Source organism: Stegostoma tigrinum, chromosome 25, assembly GCF_030684315.1.
Source record: "Stegostoma tigrinum isolate sSteTig4 chromosome 25, sSteTig4.hap1, whole genome shotgun sequence".
NCBI classification, from domain to species: domain Eukaryota; kingdom Metazoa; phylum Chordata; class Chondrichthyes; order Orectolobiformes; family Stegostomatidae; genus Stegostoma; species Stegostoma tigrinum.
Window position 1 is genome coordinate 28,856,552 of NC_081378.1, and position 16,306 is coordinate 28,872,857.

Below are 16,306 nucleotides of genomic sequence, written 5' to 3' on the forward strand. Positions count from 1 at the left end.
ACATTCCTTCCCTCCACCAACAATGTACTGTGGCTGCAGTGTACATTATATGCATGATTCCTTATGATAACATAAAGAAAGTTCCTCCAGTAGTAGCTTCCGTACCTATATCTTTACCACCTAGAACGGCAAGGATAGCAGATGTATGAGAACACCAGGTTCCCTTGCAAGCCACAAGCCAGTCTGATCTGGAACTATTTTGCCATTCCTTCACTGGCACGTGATCAAAATCCTGAAATTCCATGTTTAAAACTGTAAATGTACCTGTACCAGGTAGACTGCAGTGGCTTCAGAAGATGGTTCTCAATTAGTTACTCAAGAGAAAATTAGGATGGGCAACATATCATACCTGCATCTTACAAAGGAATAGAAATGCATACAGTTTAACCTTGAACGGTGGTGCATAGCACTGTTCAAACCTGGATGTTCCGATGCAGCTACCTGAATTCACCGCCATGACAAAGAGGCTTCCTGATTTGCCAGTACACTCAAATTGAAATTTCTCTTCGGTCCTTGTTGGACCATTTAGACAGAATGATGGAAATCAGTTTTCTGTGGGGTGGCAATATTTAAGTTCTGGAGTATCTAATAGATGTGAACAAGTTTGCTTTCAATTTGATCAATGGGCACAAAAATCCAAGACTCCAACATGTGCAATGTACCTGGAATCACTCTTCAAATAATCTTCTTTCTCTCAGTAACAGTTCAAATAATATTTCCAGCCAGTTCATTCATTTATCTGGTAATTTAATTGCCAGAGTACCAGAAAAGCTTGTGCGTGTACCTACAATGATGAAATAGATAATAGATTCAAAACCCCTGAGATGAAAGTTGACATGGTCCTTAGAGGCTTATGATGGTGCTAGAGCATAGCCAAGCATTACTCGCTTCCGGACCTGCATGTATTAGCTCATGTATCAGTGGGCTAAGTTGAAGAATGGCATTGAGAAACAGAAGTTGGAAAGAAACACTTGTTTTGTGTGTTTATGTACAGAAAGAAAATCATTTAGCTTCATATAAAACCCAATGCTCTAGGTCGTCTTTGTGCTTTTATGTTTAAAAAAAATGCTTGGCAAATGGTTGGCAACAGTAAATGGTGTTCCTTTGGCATCTCATATGTATAATGTCATTAGTTTGTGGAATAACTGTGCAATGATGACAAAATGCTGCCTCATGCTGGGCATAAGTAGCACAGTGTAAGAGTTAGATTGTGAAATAGGAAGAGAGAAACATGTGCAGTCAAGTATATAGAGTAGACCAGCAGAATCAAATGATAAAATGTATTGAATAATCTTTCAATAATGTAACAATATGATTAGATACTGGTATATTTCTGATTACTGTTTATAGTAGTAGTTACTTTTAACATGCAACTGAACTGAGCTTGAAGCCTGTTCTTAATACTGCTTATTCCTTGATCAGCCTGTCTTGAACTAACTTGAGAATGTGGACATAGAACGACTAAACAAAGAAACTCATCCCAAATCATCGCCAACTTAAAAATCTCTGGGGGAATAGTATGGTGTAAGCTCTGGTGAAAGAATACATCCTAGTTGGTAGTGCTCTCCTTCGGTGTAATTGTATTCTGCATACCTCTATCAGTTCATCTTCGTCCTATTTATGTTCTGCTTCCATAAAGCCACGTATGGTAATGGTCACAGTGAATGACATGATAAAGGTTGTGAGGCATAGAATGTCATTTCCCTGCCTATAATTTCAAAAAAAACCTCACAGAATTTCTTCTTAGTAATTCAGATGAAAAGTATTATTATCTGATCATTTGAAGCAAAGCTATTGTTTCAAAGATTGTGAATAGATCAAACATTGTGAACTTAGAAGAAGAGTTCACAATCTTCAAACTCAGTTCTTGCTTATTTCTGAAATCATGCAGGTCAATAACCTTCCTTAAGTCAGGTAGAATTCAGATGTAAATGTTATAATTGCTGTGGATACTTGAAAGCTTGACAGCTGGCAGTTCGGAAAGATTTTTTATTGAGTACAGTTGCAACTCTGGCATTTTTTGACTTAAGCTCAAAATTCAAAATTACGCTATCATTCCAACAGAAAAGAAACCCTCAGGTTTATTGCATTGTATGTTTTATCATCATAATAATTGTTTCTTGTAATACATTCTTCGTAAAATGATAATATGAAATTAATGATTTTGATACTAAACTTCACCAATATTTTGATAAATTGATCTCTTAAAGATGCCAATCATTTTTAAAGCTGCTTATACCTAAGTAGAGTCAAGTTGAGTAAGCATTTGGTCCTTACATATAATTTTTAGATACCTCATAGGCGTTTCAAATAAATGATATACTGTTATTATCAAGTTATCCTATAGTAAACCACTGATTATATGATCCTTTTTAAAAATAGGATTTCCAGACTTCAATGAATTATCTTGAAATGTAGGACACTCTCTAAAGGATATTAATTTTATCAACAGGAGTGACTTTGACACGAATGCACTTAAGATTTGCAGACTGCAACCCCCTAAAGCATAGGATGTACAAGAGGATACCCAATTCTGAAGACAGGAAAGGTTATTAGCTGTCTGCTTGAATTTTCCCTGCAAGAGAAGCTTCTAAAGCATGTTAGTCGCTTGCTGTTAACTAAATGGACGTTTCTTGTTCTTTCAAACATGCAAGAAATTCGAGGGAATACCAAACTTCTTCTTATTCTAAATTAATGCTGCAATTCCTTATGTGTCATACAGTTTTAAAAGTCACCTTAATGGAAAATACCAGCACCTCTACAACAATATCATCTTGCAAACAATCAGTTTGTAGATTATATAACCTGCAACAGGAATGTTTAAATAATGTGCAATGAGCGTGACATTCATTAATGCACATGGTGAAAAGTTTATTTGTCTTAACTGATCAAATTTGGAAAGCAGGTTATCAGAAACATTTTGCGGTCTAATTGTAAAAACTCTCACAACATTTTGCTGAGGACAAGTAAAGATGTAACTGCATATGATTAACTTATACTGCAGCAGATTTGACATTGAATAGGCTTCTAAGTAATTGGTATTTTTAGCAATATCAAGGTGCCAAATGGAAAAAATCAAAAATTCTGCTCATAGCAAAACTATATCAGTCCAATTTACTCTATGTTTCCCATCAGGAAATTTAACGCTTGGCAACACTCTTTAAGGTGGCCATTCCATTTCCCATTCCTGGAACAATTTTTCGTTCCCATTTGAGGTCATATCCACTTATGTATCTCTGAAGATTTTGGAAATAGTATTGCTGACATTTACTAGTGTGCAGAATGGCTGATAGTTTGTCAGGGATGGGTTAAAGTGACCTGATAGTCACATTATTGCAGAAAATGCCTTGATGTGTTCACCAATGGCATAGTTCAGTTTGACTTCAATAAAGTGTTATTTCTTCTTTCATATTGATTTAGAATGAGCATCTTATAGAAATAGTCACTCAGACTCATAATCAATAGACAAATAGCACACAAGATACTGTTTCAATATTGATAACTGTAGACAAAAATAAATTAAAAACATAAATGTTAGCATCTATTGTAAAGTGGCATTTAACGCAATGGAAGAATTATCAATAATATAGAAACTGGTTAATCCATCTAAAATTACTCACCTGGGAGAGACATACATTGCAGAGAAAATATAACTATTAAAGTAAGATCTTGTTTTGATCCACAGCTGTAAAGAAAAGAACACCTGCATGTTAGACATAAACTACTCACTTTATGTAGTCTGCAATTTTACTGTGGAAAATAAATACCTAGATGTGGCTATCTCATCTTGTTGATACATGTTTAAAGAATCAGTTTTGTAAATTTCTACCCTTCAGAACTGATTACCTAACTGTAAAAAAACTACAGAAGTTGACACTTCCCTTGGCCACAGCTTGTTTGTGATGTTAATGGAATAGATAGAATTCCTAGGCTGGTTTTTAGCAGTGACTGTGTAGAAATGATTTCAAATAAAATATTAATAATTTTACTGAAAATGGTGATCCACAGAAATCTCTTCTGATCAGAACTTTTTTTAATGGCATCATAGTGTAGTAACTTGAAGTGAGAAATGCCCGTTTGTTTTCTTCAAATCAGATGTCTACACCTTTCTGAAAAAAACGACCCTAATGTATACATTTCTCATTTTTGTACATTTGAGTCACAACTTGACAATTACAATTATAAATTACATTAGAATTACATTATATCACACACTTACAGTACTCAAAACAGTTACTAAAATAGATGTGAAATATCATTTTAAGATTGATGATCTCTTCAAGTTTCAAAACAACACTGTGCAACTAATCTGAGCAGCCAGCACTTTTTTTTATTAAATAGTGTCACGTCAATCTATCACAGTGTTATACATGCCTTTAAATCAATTTGTTTCACTTTTCAATTTATGGTCACAGTCTGTGTCACGTCTGTTGATTGTAAGTAAGTAGCTTCACTTTATGTTTTAATCTTTTTCAAGGTTTAGTGAGTCTTTGGAATTAATTGAATAATAATATATGCTTGTTTCACTTCTTTGACAATACAGAATTTTCAACTCAATATTATCCAGTTACATTCCACCTTGCTAAACCCTCAATTTTAAACTTCATCCCTCCTTTCAATTATAATATTGTTCAAATAAGTTGATTTAGTCTCTGAGGGCTTCTTAAAATATCTTTGAAAATGTAACGAGCTAAACCACAGGGTCAGTGACTCTATCCAAATTTCTAAACATTGATTTAGAATTACTAATCCATGGTTGCGGAAACCAGTAAAGCACAATTTACTTTCTTGTCTGTATCAGCAAATTTATGAGACTATTTCAGGCGCAAATCAATAGTGGAAAATGCATTGCGCAGAGATCTGACATTTTAGTTTCTTGCTTATTATGGCTTGTCTGGAAATTAAGCTGTCTATAAAGTAAAGTAGTGGTCCATCAAAGTAAGATCATCTCCTACTTCCGTATGCCATATTAATACAGTGCAAAAGCTGAAAAATGCCACTATTAGGAACTAGCATTTGTAGGGAAACTGTCAGATTTTGTGACCTTGTCCTGTGGCAGCATTAAAGAATTCAAAATCAAGCCACACTTAATTCTGTTGGAGCCAGAGTATAAGTACAACAGACCAATAGGGATTACTTTTACTTAGTCACAAGATACAAAATCAAATTGGAGACCTTATCATAGTAGTTAGGGCTTGGAATGTCTGGTATTTCCACCTGGCAAGGGATTTAGGGCGTTTACAGTAAACTTCAAATTATCCCAATATCTTTTTTGCTTTACATAGCAAATATATGCAACTGTTCCGGAGTCTCTAAAGATGATGCAATTTATTTCAAAAGTTGACTATCTGACCTACAGCTGCTGCACTAAAGCTCTGATATTAACCCTCCAATGCCCAAGTTGGAAAAAAAAGAGCTTGGAGGTTAAAACTCCAACATTCTGGTTCTAACCACATTTGATTTATGCTCCTCATCATTTAGCAGTATTAGCAGTGAGTGCCTAATTGAAATGCTAAAATTGAGATCTTATGTCAGCATTCAGATCCTAATGTCAATTTAATATGCTTTTAGTGAGGCTGGCACTGTTGGCTACCTCGCCATCAAGTACGAGTGCCAAGTCAACAGTCCCAGAGCAGAGCTAAAAAGGTAAGTTTATTTTTATGAATTGGTTTCCTTATGGGCCAGGTGGTGCAAGAGTGTTGTGGCTCTCTCTACCAAACTACTATTGCCATCTGTTACTTATCCCCTTAATTAACTCTCTCATTTTTGATTTTCTTTTTGTCACTCAACTTATTTCCCTTTTAATTTTTATTTCCTGTTTTGTTTTTTCCTTCCTTGTTTCATTCAATTACTGGCTTCTTTCTCTTTTGCCATACATTCTGTGCTCTCATTCTTCCTCTCTGCCTTGTATTGACTCACATCTATTTTGTGTTGGTTTAGTTTTAAGTCTTTTTGGCTTTGCACATGGGTGGATCTTGGCCTTGGTACTACGCGTAAGCTTGGTACAAGATAACAAAAAAAACCACAGACACTTCATAGTTCTTAAAGCTCCATAAAATATCCAGCAGCACATAGAGTTAAAATAATGTATGGAGAATGCAGATAAATATGCTTAGTGAAAATATGTATTTTGTCAGAATATTCAGATTCTTGTGCATAAACAAATACTGTTTTCAAAAATCATTTGGTAATAAACCACATAAAACATAAAGCCTCGTTTTGATTTTCCATTGCATTAAACAATGGATGTTTCGTAATTCAAGAAAATAGCACAGTTCTGACTTTACAATAGAAGGATTTGTTTTTTTGCCAAACATTTCATCATCCTTATCCAAGAATATAATTAAATAGACATTTACAAGCCTTTAATTTTGACCACTAGTACAGGATTTAGGAAGAAAGTTCCTGAAGAGTCGGAGGATACCTACTTTTTAATTTCTCATACCATCTGTCTTATTTCTAAATGTTAAGTTGTGTTAAAACGTAACACTATAACGTTATTCCTGGATATGAAAAGGAAAGTCAAATAGTCATAATTTTGTAACATACAGTGACAAAGAGGAGGGATGCATATACCGAAAGTGTTGAAATTTATGTATTTACTATTTTTCCCTAAAGCAATGCCATAATTATGGCCCTAGTGTGCACACTAGGAAGGCTCACATGGGTACATCAGCTAATGTGTGATCCACAGTTCCTTAGGCTCAAGTGAATGAATCATTGCTGTTGTGTTTTGCCTAAGTTGCTGAACAGGCTAGAGACATTTCTACATTGCCATGCATCAAAGCAGTAGTCAAGCATAATTGAGCATGGGTTTGATACTTGTATCACAATATTAGCTTTCACTAATTTGTAAAAAGATTGGCAAAACATAGCTTTTATAATGGAGAAATCTCCTTGAAATTATTGACGAGCTTGCACACCATGCACTTATTAGCTGTGTAGTATTGGTTTGCAGAATTGTGAGTAAGCTTTAGATTTACATTGGATTGTGTGGAAAATGTGCAATATATTATTTGATGACCTAAAGAAAATTTGTAAAATACACAAGATAAAGTCAGCTGTTTGTTTTCTCAGTATAATCACCAGGCACAATTTGCAAGGATTTTGTTGCATGAAAAGTAATTAGAGATTAACTGCTAATATAATATGTGGCACTTAAAAGGCAGACTTAAAACTTAAACCTGAATTGAAATGTGGCTACTCAGTATTACAATTATTGTCTCTAAATGTGATGTTTGAGTATCTGTTCCCATAAGTTAAAAATGGACTGAATTTATTAGTCCCTAACCTGGCTCCACCTATTTTTAGAACTGAAAAATTGCACTTGGGATGCTGTTAACCTATATATTGTCGTGAACGGCATTAAGAGAAAGTACCTGCTGCAGCAATATTATTACAATGAGCTCATTAGCCTGAGATATCCAATGGCATACATGAGAGCCTTCATATTTCTTAAGTTTGTGCATATTATTAGCTATTGCCTCATGTTTTGATGCATTCTTTGATTATAAAAATATTTTTAAAAACATCCTACTTTGTTCAATAAATAATACAAGTAACAGCACAAAATTGAGTTTGTTAGGTTGCAGAACATGTTATAGCCATCCTAAGCTAGGGTACCAAATTGAAAATTCTCTGCATTTTTCATCAAGACTTCACTTGTCTGTCATTTCTCTTTATCTTGGGGTCTTTACATTACACAATATAATGTGGTGTAACAGCTTGCGTGCCTTTTCTTATGTTCTGTTGATGAGGAATTTTCATGTTGATGTGATTGAGACTGACCCTACTGGCTTTATGCCAGAACTGCTTGTAATGGTGGATGCAACATTTCTTCTTTATTTATTCATCCAAAGATATTTAACTAGGGCAGCCCAAAGAAATCATTGCTCTTTATTCACATGGTTCTGCAATTTTCATGAAGCTGCACTTTTGTAAAGTATTTTGCAACAGATGTAAATTAACAATATTATTTGAGACTCCCAGTTATAAATTTTCTGCTTTAGCCAAAATAATGTGCATCTTTAGCATGTCAGTTCTTTCACCAATTAAAAAGTACGTGACTGGCTCTGGCAAATCAACACTTGGCAGGGTCCCTGGGCTCATGCAGGTACCTGAAGCAAGATCAGAAATTGCCTGTGAGACAATTTCTGTGTTGCTATTACAAACTATTCAAAACACAGAAACAGGCCATTCAGTCCAACAGATCATAACAATCTTATTTTCCAGCTCATAGACTGTACGCTTTGACATGGCAAGTGTGCATCTAAATACTTGTTACATGTTATGAGGATTTCTTCCTCTGCCACACTTGTGGACAGTGAGTTCCAGGGTCCCATTACTCGGAGTGAAAGAAAATATCTTCACATTGCCTTTAAACTTCCTAAGCTTACCTTAAAGCTACTACTCTTGATCATTGATCCCTCCACTGATTTTCTTCCTGTCTATCTTGTCAATGGCCCTCATGTTCAGCATTTTAGAAGGGTTCAGGACAACATCTTTGCTTTTGTCTCCTATTCCCAAAGCCTAGGATCCAGTATGTTTCATAAACTACTCTCAAATGGACCAACCACCTTCACTTTGTGCATCCAGGCCCCATTGCCCCTGTGCCCCTTTTAAAATTGTAACTTTTACTTTATATTACTTTTGCTAATTATTTCTATCAAATGTATCCCTGCCCAGCATTAAATTTTGTCATCTAATTGCCTATACCATCCATCTCTGTTTGCTGGAAGTTAATTACTATCTTCCTCAAAATTCACATACTTAAACCATTCATCAATTCCATCTCTATTCTGCAAGTTTGTTAATGTCTTCGTATATTCTGTGAGTGTGCTCCCATGCATTAGCTACAGACTCTAATTTGCAAACAATTTTGAAATGATAAATTCAGCAATATCTTGAACAATTAACCAGTAAGTTTTAGGGTGTTTCAATTTTAAGTTACATCTACATTGATTGTGGAAACACTGGACACAATAAAGGGATAAACTCAAATTCCTGCCCCAAGCTTTCCAAGAGCACAAGTGGCCCTAATGTACAGTCAATGACACGTTTCAGTTGTTTGGATATTATTTCAATGAGCCCACCCATATACATCTCGCAACATATTGTATCCAGAAATGTGGCTCTCCACATATCTCAGATCACTTCACTCTTTAAATGACACAGTGAGAATATCAACAGAGCAGTATCCCATTTAGTCATTTAGAGCAGGAACATATTGGATTCCTTGGTCTCTGTTGCCAATTTCATCTCTAGCACAGTGGAACACTACATGTGGCATCATGTTAGCCAGCTGGGAGTAGCTAAATATTGCTAAATACAGTGAAATACAGTAAGAAATAGAAACTGCCGGAAGAAAGCACTGACAAGGCTATATATTGTTAGCTTAGTACTGAGGTTTTCTGTGATGTAATATGGTTGATTGTATAAACAAAGAAATAGATTTGGAGTGTACAGATTTGCTAAAGGTATTCAAAAAAATGTCTCATGTGAGAAATGTTACAAAATTTGAAGTGTGTATTCAGGTGCACAATATAAGAGGAAATGTAATAGAGTGAAAATGTAAAAGACAACAAACCTTGAAAACATGTACCTTTAGCACCACTCTTAATTTCTACATTATCAAAAGACTAAAAGTATTATCCTTTGATGTACTATTATCAACTTGATGAAAACAACAATGTTTGCTTTATCTGAAGGTCTAAAACAGCATTCAGATAGATTTTTGGTCCCTGAAATACCACAACGCAAATGCAAACTGTCTCTTGAAGATGGCACAAGTTAATTGCTCTCCCATACTAACTTTCTGAAATAATTTCGAGAAAAAAGGTTACAAATAGTTTCAACAGTGCTGTGCTAAGTAATAATCTTTCAAGCATTAAGGTTTTTGCATTATCTAATAGATTTTCAGGGCAAATAGGAGAACAGCTAGTGTCAAATAGGTACAAGTGCTAACTTCAGGGAATAGGATCTAGTGTCTAAACAATGCCTGCTAGACATGCAACCACATTCTGGTTCAGGCCTTTTCTCAGGCATCTAGGGTAAGCATGTAACATAGGCAAATAGGTCACTTATTTATGTTAATCAGTGGCCATTAGGGAAATTATGATAGCCAGAAGGGAGCAAGCTTTGAGGTTTCTCCTATCAAGTTCTCTACCAGGTATGCATGTGGCCTCCACCAACGGTTAAGTTACATTTTCTTTCTAGCTTTGCAATGAAAACATCTAGGAGTAGCAGTTAGTTTAACACTATGGCTGTGAAATACATCACTACACGGAGAAATGTTTTAGTTCTTTCCTGTTTAACAAATTTGATAGATCAAAACAAAGAATGGCCTTGCATTAACAGAGGGGTCAAGTGTATTAACTACTTGTAGATAAAGTGATAACTGGTAAAACACATTGGAATTTGTGACTCATGCAGAAAAGCTATCTGACCATTGTAAATAACGAGATAGATACTCTATTGGTTTGACGATAGGAGAGAACTGTTGGATCTCCATTACTCCAATAAGCCATGATCAGTTATAAGTTAGTTGGAATCTATGAAGATGTGAGTAAAATAATATTAAACTGTTCCCGTTCCACTGATATCACTTCACCAGAAGCCCAATGGAAACTTTAATAATAGAAAAGACGCAATCATGCTCCCTTAATTAAAATTGTCCAGCAGTACTGGGAATCAACAATGGATTCATCTGTAGCTGGGCTGTTCAGTAGACACGGGGATTGGATATGAGCAATTAAGGCTAGAGAGGTGGTTTACCCTTCAGGCAATAAGAGGTACTAGCATTTGAGAAAAATGAAGTTAAAAGCTACAGGTCTTGACAAAATATATTGTTATCTAGGACACAGAGGAAAATGAAGCTAATTTAGAATGAGAGGCTTTTAAAAACAAAATGCTTCATGCATCACAAAGGTGAGCCCTACCTGCAGGGTACTTAGCCAGAAAACTCTCCTGCCCTTACTACTTGCCATTGAGTATATTTGAAAATTTATAGGCTGACAGCCATGCTGTTTGGGCACTTTATGAACACACCTGTCATTGCTTACAAGTTCTGGCATGGGACTTGAGCTGGGAACGTCTGGCCTAGAAGCAAAGCTGCTTCTATTGTGCCAGTAGAAAATGAACGGTAAGATCTTGAAATGTCAAGGAAGAACTAACCACCTCGCTGCTGTGGTAACCTCTGTTTGATGGGGCCCTCTGTACAGACAGCCTAATCAGCTGAGACATATACTCAACCTCTTTAGATATCTAAGTCAGGGTCCAACTGTGTCACTAGAACCTCAGAGTAGTTTTTGGTGAAATGCGACAATGTTCTTCAACTGGTTCAATAAAGATTCTGAAGAATAACATTTTAGTAAAATGTGTTGGAAGTGGTAGGATGGGTACTCCAGGCTCTATATAGCAAGCCGGGGATTTTATCTTTCTGGCTCATCAAGCCCCCTCGAAAGATATGGGGTCCTTTGTTCTGTGAATTTGGTCTTGCATGAGAGCACAAGCAATAGCTTATTTGCAGGTTGATTTATATTCTGCTCAATTTCCTTTGCTAATTCCAGTTCCTTTACTAATCCATTGGCAGTTATAGCGTCCAATGTCTGAGGATATCAAGGTTTTTAATTGCTGTTTTCTCTCAGTTACACAATACTGATCTGCCAAACAGCTGATACATGTTCTGTTCACTCTAGGCATTGTTAATAATTTTCTCACAAAAAGGTTTCACTACAGATTTAAAAATGCTTAAATATTCATTTTCTGTTACCATTGTAACATAAACATGCAAACTGGCAACTGTTGACTAGAGTCAAATATAGTCATTTATAATTTGTCAGTAATAATCCTTATGATTTTATTTGTCATCTTCTTCCCTTGTTTTATGTATTTAACTATATTTGATATCAGTTTATATTTGATCACCACTAGGAAAAATAATAAACATTCTATTTGTCACAATGGTTCAATGTCAATAATAGTTAGCTGTATGTTCTTTAGTCTAGACTAAGGGCCGAATTCCCTCTCCTGAATAGGGAGCACAGTGTGAGGAAATTTTCTGGCTCCAGAAACCCAGCACAGAAAATTTCTAAACTTCAGCGCTGGATTAATTGATGGGATTAACTGAAATCAAGTCTCCCAAAACTACAAAACAGTGCAGACCGAGTTATAGGTTGTATCAGGTGCCGATATGTTTCATTTAAACACACCCCATGATGTTCTGGGAAATTGTCCCTGCTGGAATGAAAACAGTTAAACAAAAAACAACTCTCTTGACCTGCTCCCACACACTCCCTACCCACATCTTTGCCCACTTATGCCATCTCATATCCCAAGGCCCCTGATGCCCCATGCCAAAGTAGGCTACTCTGCCCAACCTCACACCCCCTTAGGCACTCCACGTCAATTTCTAACCATCTCATGGCCTTTTATAGCCCAATTTCAATTTAGTACCAACTCAGGCCAGCCCTTGCCATCCACCCACAACTCCTTTCCCTTACATGCCGCATGCAAACTCATTCAGTGTTCACCATGGTAGAGTTCAAAATATATGTTTTCAAAATCTATTGCAGCCTTCATTAAATGAAATAAACAATCTTTAACATTTCAATCCTTTTAGTTTATCAGTTTTTAAACAAACATTTTTATTTACTTACTAAATCTCTTATAAGTGCCATATAGATTTTAATAGGTTGAAGACAAAGACTGTTAATTTCCTGGTGAACACTTGGTCCTAATCAATCAAATTGTGAAACTATAACCCGACCCACTGTGACAACGGAAGATTGTGAAATCAGTCAAGCAACAACAATCCTATAATAATAACCCTCAGGATAAGTTAACAAACGTTTGTGAAATTGTATGCACTTTTTTTTACAACTATGGGCTTTCTTTTTAAAAAGTTTAAAGAGCAGAAGATTTGAGGAATTTGACAGCTCTGCTGTCCTTATCTACTTTTTGCGCACATTCATTTCTGTAACCACCACTAAGGTTACCTGACCTCTCCAAAGAAATCAGCCAGATTTATGTAATTTGCTGTACAGTCAATGGCTCATGTTTCTAAAAGTTGACTGATAAAAGTTGGCTGCCCTATTTGTAGGCAGGTGCACTTTTAAATCTGTATCTGCCTTCCTGAACCAGGGATGTATGAAATACATCTTGCCAGTTAGAAATGTTGGTGATTGTCAGATGTGGAGCGGGACTTTGGCGCTGGAGTTCTCGTTCCATTTTGGCTAAAGTGCAGAGACCTTATGGATTTATGAAAACTTCTAAGTGTGGTAATGAAAGGTTTATCTTCATTGAATATATAAAATATGAATCATTAAACAATAATTTTCCAAAAATATTTCTGATTCTACTGATTGCACAACCTTTTCATGTCCCTGAAGGAGTGCAACTACAATCCGACAACTATAGATTTCCTTTGAGAGATCTCTACAAAAAAAAATCCATAATCTAGAAATAATCCACATATCTGGTGAAATCACATGCACTATGTAGCAAAAGATATACCTCATATACAGAGGTATTTTTATAAAAAATGTTTGTAGAATGTGGGCTGCACTGGCAGGCAGCACTTATGATCTATCACTAATTGTCTAGTGAGTAGTTTAAAGTCACTCACATAGCTATAGTTCTAGAGTCACATATAGGCCAGACCAGGTAAGGATAGCAAATTTCCTCCCCTAAGGCGACTAGATAGGTTTTTACAAACATCAACAGTGGTTACATGATCACCATTAGATTAGCTCTTACTTCCCGGTTTTTAATTGAATTCAAGCTTCACCATGATAGGTTTTGAATCTATGTCACAAGAGCACTGGCCTGTGGTCTAGATTATTAGCCCAGTGACATTGCCCCCATGCCACTGCCTTCCCCAAACCACTTTAAAGCAACCATTCAGTGTGAAGTATAAAGAATAAGTTACGACCCAACCTTAATACGCTGAGAGCCTGATAAAGGAAATATATTGTTCCTCCCTGTTTCTCTAATAAAATGTTTGACAATGCTTGTATGTCATACGTAGCATCATCTTTATTCTCAGACAGATAGACAAGGTCAAATTCATTATTTTGACTACCACTGCTCGTAAAGTTGATCATAGCAAATTGTTGGGTTTAAAAAGTAAATGAATACTTGTTCCAATAAGAACATCAAAACTCAAAGCTTTGAGTGAGCCAACGCTGATCATTCTACCCAGTTGTCTCCTTCTAATGCCTATATATAATTAGCATTTTTATGCTCCTTGCCCATCCATTTTTAGTTTGTTGAGGAAGCAATAGTGAGAGGTAGTATCTTTAAAACCAAAAGCCTGTGAAATATTTCTTCACTTTTTCCACAATCTACATCCACCATGCCACAGCCCCATCATTTAAAAATGAATTAAAATTCAACTCCGCTTTATTCAATCTTTGTTATTTATTTCAACTTTTAGCATAACTTATTGTGATGCCATAAAAATTTGTTCAAAGAAACAGAAATTAAACTACAAATTACAGTGGTGGGATAAATTTAAAAAATGATATCACTCAAAAAACTCACAATGTGGAGGGGCTGGGTTTGGGCTGGAGTGGGCAAGGTCAACAGTCACACAACAGCAGGTTATAGTTATAGGAAATCACAAGCTTTCAGAGCACTGTCCCTTCATCAGGCTTCATCACTGTCGAAGCAATGTTCCAAAAGCTTGTGATTTCAAATGGACATGTTAGACCATAACCTGGTGTTGTGTGACTTCTGACTTAAAAAAAAACACGAAGAGCAGAATATTTACTCCCACTACAACTAAAATTCAAGGTTTACGTTAGACCCAGTTTTGAAAAATTCTAACTGCGGTAAATGCATGTATAAACTTCTTTAGCCTATGGGTAATGGTATTATAATGAGCTCAGGTATTCAGGCACAATGACTGACAAACAAGCATTAGAGAACAATTCAGTGGTAGCAATTACATGTGTTTTGAGCTACAAATGCAGAGTGAATTTGTTCCTATTAGGTTTTCCATTTCAATGTTTCCCAACAATGTGGCCTAATCCAATCCACACTACTTAGATTATGAACACTTTGGTTCAGTGATTTTACCAGCTAAGGAAAGTGTTTGCATCATGAGGTGTCAGTACATTCCCTCCAGCAATACTTGAAGATCCAAGGCTTACTCTGAGTTGAATTCTTGATGCCATACTCCTTCCCTCAGCCAGAGGCTGTCACTGTAACCATTTTAGTCTCATATTGCCCTTGCTGCTGCTGCTCCTTCATCTTCCTTACTTTCCCTGTTTGACAAAGCAGTTTTCCAACATTGACAGTGAGTGCATTACTCACTCCATCACAATTAGATGGTCACTGACATCCCAGCAAGACTAGTAATTATGTAAAACCAGCAGTTGTGACTGACAGAATGTTTCCAAATTGGGATTTCTGGCAAATAGAATGAGCACTTACAACATTAATGCTCCCTGATGTATATCATGCTGTTAGTTAAGCCTAACAGGCAGCAAGATTTGAACTTAAGTAACTGCGAGTTGTTGTCATTGTTGCATAAAGTGAAACAAGCTACATTCCTACCTCTGTTGAAGATATCTTGATTGACATTGGTTCGGCATCCCATCAATCAACTATGGACCCGTAATGATGGCCTTTGATGATTTTTCAAATTAGGTTGCCTGAAAATAAAAGTCACAGAACGTTCACTTAATCACTATTGGCCACTGAAATTGCTAGAAAGTGAAATTAGTGGCATGATCATGTGGTTGCTTTTAGTTAGTCTGATTATTACTTTGGCTGCATAGTAACACTCAACATTTGTTTCTGCTGAGCCCTCGCAGCACTATATTTGGATACACAGTGTCCATTTTTATAGGTACCATGACACTGCTAGCGATCAAATATGGCAATTAACAGTGAACATACACACTTATGGCATGAGCTGTGTTAGTTGTTAGAGTAGTGATAGTGTTCGGAAACATCAACCAGATGTATACATGGGAATAAAGATCAATCAGCATGTTACGTTAATTTGACTCCAGTGCTGCATTTTGAGGTTCAGTGCTCCAGCTAGCTTCCTTCCTTTATCTTACATGCCTGAACTGGATATCATGGATTCCATTTACATGTGTTTGAATGGAGGAAGAGCACTTCACCTCTGCAATTTAAGTAGATTGTGAACTACTTAGAAATCATTTAAGCCTTGATTATACTGTTGTCTCTAATCGTTGTACAAGTTCTTTCTTAAAGTTGCTGAGACTAAAAAGAAATGGAGTGAAAAGTCACAGACTTTTGCAGCACAAAAACCATCCCCTCAGTCCAACCAGTC